The sequence below is a fragment of the Pyxicephalus adspersus genome, chromosome 12 (genome assembly GCF_032062135.1).
Source record: "Pyxicephalus adspersus chromosome 12, UCB_Pads_2.0, whole genome shotgun sequence".
Lineage (NCBI taxonomy): Eukaryota > Metazoa > Chordata > Amphibia > Anura > Pyxicephalidae > Pyxicephalus > Pyxicephalus adspersus.
The window spans coordinates 7,222,744-7,232,764 of NC_092869.1; positions in this window are offsets into that span (position 1 = coordinate 7,222,744).

Genomic DNA, 10,021 nt, shown 5'->3' on the forward strand with positions numbered 1-10,021 from the left:
GTCTTATTTTAATTATTTTTTCAAAAATCGGGGGTGGCTTATTTAATGGGGATGACTTAAAATCGGGGAAACACGGTAAGAATGGATAGTGTTATCTGCCCTGTTGTGAACTGGACCCAGCCTTTTAGGAACATACAGTATAGTAAACACCAGTATTTTGCCTAAAACACCTGTAAAAGAAAACTTTGGTATGAACTGACTTAGGTAATATAAGGATAGGAAAAAATAAACAAAATCTTTTTCCATTATTTAAAAACCCAGTACACTGGCCTGATTTATTAAAGCTGTCTAAGACTGAGGACGATACACTTTCATAGGTGACCCTGTATGATCCAGCAAATCAGTAATGGAAATGGTCCAGGATTAAAAATATTTGCCAATAAATAGCAAATGGATTTTAAAAATTGAATCCAGGTTTGTTGAATTACCCAGCTTCACTTTTACAAGTTTATCTTCATCAGTCTTTGAGAACTTCAATAAATCAGGCCCATTATATATGTACAGGGGGATATAGGGGGTGCAAAGTGTGGTGCTGCATTTGGGCTCTGGACCCTTATCAGCCAAGAAAAGCCCCATGAGGTTATACTACTATTTTATCTGTTCTCCCCCTTCATTGCTGACTGTTACTTTTTCGTTTGCTTGAGGGGCAACTACAGCTTTCTTCTGGGCTGTGTGACACTTCTATTGACTGGGGAGCCATTGACCTGGTGGAAGTACCGCCACACTCAGACTGTGTCTCCCTGTGTCACCCCAGGACTGCTACACATAGACACATGGTCCTTATTTATCTGACTGGCTGTCAAGCTTACATCTGCAAGAGGATTCCAATGCCAGCTTTAGGTAAAGAGAACCTGTTGCTGCTTCTGAAAGTCAAGTTCATACATTGAAGGAGATTGGACAGTCATTCCAGCAGAACCCAGAAGACCTTAAATATCCTTCCATTCCAAGAGGGCCCCCCGTCAGTTAGAGTAACATTGGCCACTGGTTAGTTCATTAGTTGGGCTATTTTAGTTTGTCTGTGTACTTGAAGTTGGAGGCTGCTTGGGTAACATTGCAGTATACGATACATGTTATTTGGCTGTTGAGCTGTATTATTGCTGTGTGTGTTACACTGCAAGTTCAACTGTGGTGTTGTAAGGCTTTCCTATTATTATTTTAAGACCTTTCAATGTTGTTTGCATTGCAGTTTTAAACATCCTTAATATTCCAGTTATTTCTGAATAAAGTCAGGCTGTGCCTGTTGCCAATTATGTGGTCACTGGGAACTGGGGTGTCACCAGGGTGGGTTGGAGCCGACCCATTACCTTATCAGCTAACACCCAGGGGGGCGCTACACATGGGAACTTGTCCGGGATTACTCCACCTACAAGAATGTCTATGCCCAATTTCCCTTTTAATAAAGCAATATGGAGCCAAAAGTTGTCACCGATTGGTGTCGGTCAGAAGGTGTGGACCCTAGCCACTGTATTGCCCTGCTACTACCAGTTGCTTATTTCTCCATAGGACAAGTATATCGCCTGATGGACAGGATACAGGAGGCTGAGAATCTTTTCTGGGGCTCAGCCTGTGCTCATTGGAGAAGAGGAATATGAGGTCTGGATGGAGCAAGCTAGGCAGGCACTGGAAGAATGAGACATCTCAGAAGCTCAAGTCAAAGTTTGAAGTTTAGCCGAAAGGCCTGTAGTGTTTACGACTAGTGTTGGTGTTCGAATTCAGGTTGTCTTTATATTCGACCCGAATATGGTCATTCAAATTCGGGTAGGCCCGACCTGAAAAACACGTCACAGGCGCGAATTCGGCGCTCCCACAGTGCCTAGGGACCTCCCCCATAATGCCTAGGGCCCTCAAATAGGAGCAGGGATCCTCTCCTCCATCTTTGATGTGGCAGGCAGCCAATTGGCTGTCTGTCACCACATGCCACACAGGCAGCCATTGGCCTATTAGCCATTGGCCAGGGCTTGCCTGCATTTACCACTCATGACAGTGATCTGCTAGCAGTCAGAACCTTTCTGTGCTGCTGGCAGTGTTAAAGTAAAATTTAATTGCTGCAGATAGTTAGACTGTTTCACTATTAGTCAGATGGATAGTTGTATTGTACTGTATTGCACTTTGTGAAGCATATTAGCTCCAAAGTATTTTGCAGGGTGTGAAGCACAAGACACACAAACATTTTTTAACTATGTCCAGCCAAAAAGGAAGGGGCGGCTTTGTCAGGGGTGGCAAGGAAAACAGTATGGCTTGGTTTTTAACTGCAGACCCGAGAACAAGAACCCAGCCCGACCTTAGACATTTTATCGCTGCTGGTGGTGGTGTTCGCCCATTATTACCGTGCCTTGAACAACAGGTAGTAAATACATAACCCAGCCTGGGCCAAGTGATTGCACCCCCTCTTCCTCTCAGTCCCAGACACAGGCCTCACAGGGGTCCCAAACTATAGTCCCTGATACACCACTTCCTCCTACTACTTCCTGCTCGGATTGAAAGTCTTGTGTAGAGCAAAATGTTCATAGAGGACGTAGAGGAGTCCCACCAAGGGGGTGGAGAGGTGGAGCAGGACGCATTCCTTGAAGACGCACAGTTGTTTGAGTCATCTGACGAAGAGAGTCAGTTCACAGGCTTTCACTCCTCTTACTTTTTACCCACTCTGAGCTATATGAGCCACTTCAAACTGGCTCCAAAAGGCCACTGCTTCCTGTCAGTACATACAGGAAAACTGTCTCTCTTCTAATGAAAATGATGATGATAATGTCCTTGATCCAACATGGTGGCGAACAAGGGGATCATCATAGGCAGGAAGAGGAGGAGAAGGAGGAGGAGGTTGCAAGGAGCCCTCAAAGGGGGAGAGGGAGGAAGAGTGTAAAAGCTGCCAACACTCTGCAGTCTTCACGTACCAGTCAGGCAAGTCAAAGTTGTCAATCAATCATGGGCAGCTGTTACCACAGGTGTGCCTCAACAACCGAGGACTGCCACCATGAGCACCAGTTCCAAAGCACCTTTCGGCCTAGTTCGATGTTCGCCTGTGTGGGCGTTTTTTAGTGTCTATAGTGATGACAACACTATGGTCATCTTCAAACTGTGTGCTCAGCAGTTGAATTGAGGCAAAAACCCAGACAAACTTTAAACAACTTGCATGAGCACTCATTTAAAAAACCACCACCTGGTAACCTGGCGGGAACACCTGGGCCAAGCACAGAGCTCTGTGCCTCAACCTCCGCCCAAGAAGCAAGCTCAAGCTGCTAGATCTTCCTCCGCTGCCTTTCCTCCTTCTGCCACCAAAGGTCCCCATGCTGCTGCCAGCAATTTGAGTGGGGGATGTAGCGGAGCAATACAGTTTTCAGCCTCCACCAGCAATGAGGAGGGGCTCCAACGCAGAGCGGCTGGTGTTTGTCGCATTGCTAGCAGTCAAGACCAGTCATCAATGCCATCCCCCACACCTTCTACCCCATTGTCCAATATTTTTGTGTTTGGCATTAGCAGCACTAACCTTCCATCCCCGAGATGCTGGAGCGCAAGAGGAAATATGGCCCAAATGACCCCGAAATTAAAGCTAATCAATGCGGCAATTGCACAGCTGATTAAGTTTGAGCTCCTCCCTTACTGGCTGGTGGACTCCATTGCGTTCCATTACGCATTCCTCTGCGCGAACCCCCAGTATGTAATGCCCAAATTGGCAGTATTTTGCACAAAAATGTGTCTGTGCCCATGAAGCACCTGAAGAAGTTTCTGGCAAGGTGCACCTGACAACCGACAGTTGGTCGAGCAAGCAGGGACTGGGAAGATATATTTCCTATATACTCACTGGGGAACTTTGGTGGCAGCAGGGGAAGATGCAGCTGCAGGAAGGCCTGCATACCTAGCTTCGCCCAGAGCACATCACCATGCAATCTCCTCCTCCACCTCCTCCTTAGACTCATCTGCCTCAACTTCCTACTCCAGGGACACTTTGCCATGAAGAGCCAGCACCTCCCATCCACCAGCATCGGTTCCCCCCAGCAACAACACGCAGTTTGCTATTTCGGTGCACAAGTCAGACATTGCTACGCAAGTCCTGGGGTTGCGAGGCCTCAGCTCCCTCAGCAACATGGGCGCAACCACTCTAAGTGCCCTGCGGGAGCAGGACCGCATATGGCTAACTCCGCACCTTGCAAAGTACCCAGGCCTCCAGCCGCTGTTGCTGAAGGCCAGAAAGTTGTCAGCGCATTTCCGCAGGTCGTACGCAGCCAGTGCCAGATTAGTGGATTTACAGCAAAACCTCAATCTGCCAGTGCACTGGTTAATTTATGATATGGCCACTCGTTGGAATTCCACCTTTTACATGCTGCAGCGGCTCGCTGAACAACAGAAAGCAGTGGTGGACTACGTGGCAGAGTCTGCTCATTTGAGACGCTTACCTACATTACCTTACTTCAACCCTGCAGAGTGGCTGCAAATTGAGGATTTGTGCACTGTATTGGCACCTTTGGAAGAGGCGACCAGGATGATCAGCAGAGATCAGACCTGTGTCACTGACACCATCCCCATAGGATAAGGAGGATAAGGAGGAGATTGCAGGCATTGGAGAAGGGGAGGAAGGGGCAGAGAAGGATTTGGAGGGTACATGCACCCATCCACCCAAACACAAGGCGGCATGTTCCGTGGATGGCAAGACCAGGCAGAGGAGGAGGAGGAGGATGACCCTGTGCTGCTGTTCGACCTGCAGTAGTGCAGAGTTCCCTCAGCTGTGGGAACTTTGAGCCACATGACAGCCTTCATGCAGGAATGCATAGCCAAAGATCCGAGCATACAGCACATAAAAACAAACACGACTTGTTGACGACTATTGGATTGCTAGATTACTTGATCCATGTTAAAAGCCTGAGATAGAGCAACTCATCTTGCCACAATACAGGGCACCTAAAATGCAGCACTACAAAGAAGGAATTGTAAGGGACTTTCCGTATGCCAGCAGCAGCTGGGATCCCTATGGCAGTTACACCAGCCATGGCAGCCAAAGAACTACCTTAAGCGGCATGGGTAGCAGCAGGTGGTAGAGGTCGTCTAAGCCAAACTATGCAGGCTTTTTTTGAGCGGAGGAAAGCTGCCAGTCGTACAGCAGTTGCCAATGATAGTCAGCAGCGCTACTGAGTCATGGTGCAGGAATACCTGAGCTCTACATGGGACATCTACAACCTGCAAAGCCAGGACCCACTGCGCTACTGGGCATCCAAGCCTGAGCAGTGGCCAGAGCTGGCAGAACATGCCATTTAGATCCTTGCCTGCCCAGCCGCAAGTGTGTTATCTGAAATAGCGTTCAGTGCAGCTGGGGGCATAGTGAGTGACAAAAGCATTTGCCTCTCTGCAGAAAATGTCGACCGACTCACTTTTATAAAAAATGAATAAGGCTTGGATCGGCAATGACTTTAACACCCCCTCTGCAGAGTGTACTGATTAGTCGTCAACTGCTGCACGGACATCTTGATGGGAAGAGCACGTTCACAGCCTTTCGGCATCTCCTTCTACTCCTCACCCTAGTGGCCCTCTACTCTGTCTCTAAGGTCTATACCTTGCAATGGAGCTGTGTAACTGGCAAATATTTTTTTACTGAGCACCCCCTTCAGTGCCCTCTGCCTTTATCTACTTTGAGGCCTATATCACTTGTAATGGAGCTGTGTGATTCATAATTAAATATTTGTATTTTTTGTAAAGAAATACATACATTTTTCTGTCCTTTTGGATAGATCGCAAGCGCTATCAGAATTAATTATCTGTATTTTTTTTACAGAAATACAGAATATTTTCTGTTTATTTTGATAGGTAGCAAGTAGCTAATATGCTTCACAAAGTGTAAATATGTAAAGTAAGTGGATTTTTTTATTGGGGGGGGGGGGGTTGAAACCAAAAATGCAAGTGCGCTGTGTGTGTTGTATGCAGCACTTTCCTTCAGTGGTGACTCTTGCAGCACAGGTAATATGCAGCACAGTATACATACTATATACTGCAGTATACACTGCGTCTGTGTGTCTGTCTCTCAGTACAAGTGTTATACTGTGCATGCATTCAGGGAGGGTACCCTGCCTCTGGCTGCGTGTATGTAACACACTGACTATCTATCTATCTATCTATCTATCTATCTATCTATCTATCTATCTATCTATCTAACAGTGAAACACTTAACCTGAGTACAGCAGATTTCAGGACTGCACCAATACAGTATAAGGAAGCAGCGGCCTTTTGGAGCTAGTTTGAAAAACCAACCTGGACCACCTGTTTATTCGGCTCACCGAGGTGCTGAGCCCCAAATGTCTGGTGATATGCAACATGTTCATGTCTGTTGGATTCAAAGCTGGTGAAGTGCTAGAGTATCCCATTCTTAATGTGCGCTGGGACATCATAGAAGGGAATTTCTACAGGGCCACACTGGCACATTTGCACCAATTGGATGTGATTGACGTGCACTTCCACTTACCTTCGACCTGCGCTCCAGGGTTAAAAATGCCACCCACTCGAATCAGCTGGCTCATCGGAAGTATACCTGCATCCTGATGGCTCATATTGATCAAGCCTGGGCCGTGCAGCAGGAACAGCAGGAAAAGGCTCTGAGACTGAGCGTGGACAGCATTGGTAACTGTCATCTAGAGCTGGGTACTAGGCAGGCGGCAGCAATAACAGCATAAGGAGGAGGTGGTGGGCCCTGAGACGGAGCAAGGACGGCATTAGAGGTTGAGGTCATCACCTATATGGACAGTGTAGAAGCTGTAGCTATTGGAGACATGAATGAATGAACGAGATTCCAATCTGTCCCTACCTACTATGTAGCAAAACCACATGAAAGGGAACGGGCTTGGCAGAATCAATGGGGCAAAAAGACCCTGTTGAGCTTGGGTCTAGTCTAGTATCTAGAGCTGGATACTGGGCAGTGGGCAGGCGGCAGCAGTAAGAGCAGGAGGAGTAACACAGCCATCCACACTACTTCTCAGGGCCCACCGCCACTGTAGGGACAGTGGGAATCTCATTCATCCCAATAGCTACACCTTGTACACTGTCAATTAAGGATGATGGCCTCAAGCTGTTGCTGCTGCCACCGCCTGCCCAGTATCCAGCTCTAGATGGTAGGTAACAATGCTGTCCACACTCTGTCTCAGGGCCTGCCGCCTCCTCCTTATTCTATTACTGCTGCTGCCTGCCCACTGCCCAATACCCAGCTCTAGATGCCAGACTAGACAAAGGCTCAACAGGGTCTTATTTCCCTGCTGATTACGCCAAGCCTGTGCCGTTTCATGTGGTTTAGCTACATAGTAGTTACGGATTGGAATCTCATTGATCCATTCATGTCTCCAATAGCTACAGCTTCTACACTGTCCATGTGGGTGATGACCTCAACCTCTAATGCCATCCTTGCTCCTTCCCAGGGCCCAGTGCCTCCTCCTTATGCTGTAACTGATGCCGCCTGCCCAGTTCCAAACTCTGTATGCCAGTTACAAATGCGGTCCCTGCTCCATCTCAGTGCCCACCGCCTCCTCCTACTGCTGCTGCTGCCACCTGTCACTTGTAACATATAACAGAGCTGTGTAGCTGGCTAATATTTGGACTAAAAGACCTCCCTCAGAGACCTCTGCCTGTACTCTGAAGCCTGTGTTTGGCTTGTAATGGAGAGGTGAAACCTGGAGGCTAATTTTTGGATCAGAGAAACCCCCTCATGTTCCTCTCTGCCTCTACTCGGAGACCGTGTAAAATCAACAGAAAAAAGATTTCCTTATTTTCTTTTTTACTTGTACAGTGTTGTGTAGAGCTAGGGAAGTCTTGACATGTCTTTTTAAATGTATTTATAGGCTGTAGAAGCTCTCCACCCACCTGAATAACAACACAAATTTTTCCCCTATTGACTTTAATGGAGTTCGAATTCGATGTTCGATCACCAGAATAATTATGCATTATTTGACCGAATAGCGGTCGAATTGAATAGTGAGCTATTCGACCAACACTACCCAGGGTACCCACTTCTACTACCAGCATGCTGCAGATTTATAACTAAGGTACTTGAAGGTTGGGCACATATCTTACTTTCAGCTTTGCTATGCAAAAAACTTTGCCGCCATTTCAATCAAGACACAGGAGATAGTCCATTTGACACACAGCTTCCTGGTGTAGCCATAATCAGCCTAAACCTAACAGCTTTGGACGTGAAACCCCCTGGTAGAGTTAGCTTGGACGTGACCTTTGGGGAACTGGATTCCAGGATAGTTATTGTGAGACCTCAGTCTGGTAATAAGTTATTCTGGAAGAAGGTTTGTTCTGTCCTCGCTGCCCTCCTAACATGACCATGGTCACCTACAACCATCCAACACTCATCTCCCACCAGCTGTCTGGGTTGCTCAAGTACCTGAAGGCTTGCCAAAAGCTTCCTTACTGATATGCGGTCACAGCAAATCTGATTCTAGACACATGACAGTCTCACTATAAATTGCAGCCATTATCATGTTTAAACCCCTTTAGCTTTAGAATTATTGCACTGATTGCCATAGCATGCAGCAAGGATGGATCTGGCTCTGTGTACCATCTGTGCTATACAAATGTAGGAAGTTAAATAAGAAAAACTATTGCCAATGAAAAAAAAATCCACATTCTCTGTTTTTGTTTAGTATTTTTTAATTGTTTTGTTTTTTTAACAGGGAAACAAACACTCTTGCCTAGGAGAAACACAGACACTGCCACAACACCACAGGATATGGCTACTGACACGGCCGAGACAGTCCAAACTCCTCTAACTAGTGCTATAGGTCCGGGTCATATAAATAGTCCAGATCTCAATGAAACAAGTCCACTTTTCACTCATCCTCCGAGTCTATCCTTCGTTGTCATAAGTATCTTACAAAAACTCAGAAAACTTTTCACTCATCATAAAGTTAATAAGATTCTCCTCGCTAAAGGAATGGCCGCTTTCTCTTTCATTTTTCTTAATTTCGCACATCACGTTCCTAAGATGGGCCTAGAAAAAGATAAAGAGACAGGATCAGTAAAGGTTTATAATCCCTTCAGGGCCACAGATCATTGAGGTCCAGGGTAATCTAAAATTTTAATCTATATATGAGATGCATAAAACACAACACATTAATACTTGCCATTGCTTGCTGAATAGAATTTGTTACACTTCTACCACTAGCTACATTGATACAGCAACATTGAGAAAACAATTTAACTACGGTCACATCCCATCTATGGGAACATTTCTGTGTACATGGAATCCATCTTTACATTTCCATGTCCCATAGACAACATTGCCACTATGTTTATAATGAAGGCATTCACAAGATATCACAAGGGGGGAAACTTACCGGGCACCAGCTTAACGGATCCTCTCTTTGTTGTGGCTGTGGTTCTTCTAGAGGGACATCGGGGTACGGGTGTTTGTAAGAACACATTTCTCCAAATGGGCATTTACCGCTACTCTTGTCAATATAATGGCAGGGTTTGTTTCTGGAAATAAACAAGCAAGCTTTTCTTTACTTTTACTGAAGACAATGAGTAGTTTACACCACACTCCTGGCATGATTTTCTTTAGTATTTTGTAACGTTAACTAAGAAATTGTATCTAATGTATGCATTCTTTCACTCACCCTAAGCACATATGTTTAAACAAATGTAATAATTTTAAGGCAATAGGAGATATAGGGGCCCAGTCCTCCTCCCATGTCACTTGTGGTAAAAAGAGAAATTCTGCAGTGTAGCAGTAAAGAACCGAGCAGGACTGAAAACACTTTGGGATTTAAATGCAAAGACATTTTTCAGTGCCTTAAACAAAACCTATTGTATATATTGTAGAGATGTCTAGACATACAACATCATGCAGTCAGGCCTTTTTTTAAAAACCCCAATAAAGATACAAAAAGAATCTTTTAAGAAGCTATGGAACAACTTGGGCCTTTACTGGATATGTACCAAAAACTTAAGCATTGGCAGTCATTTTTATATCTATAGATACTGACACTCCTCTTGCTGTGACCTTAAATCATGTAATAATAAAATACAAGTTCAGATGCACTCA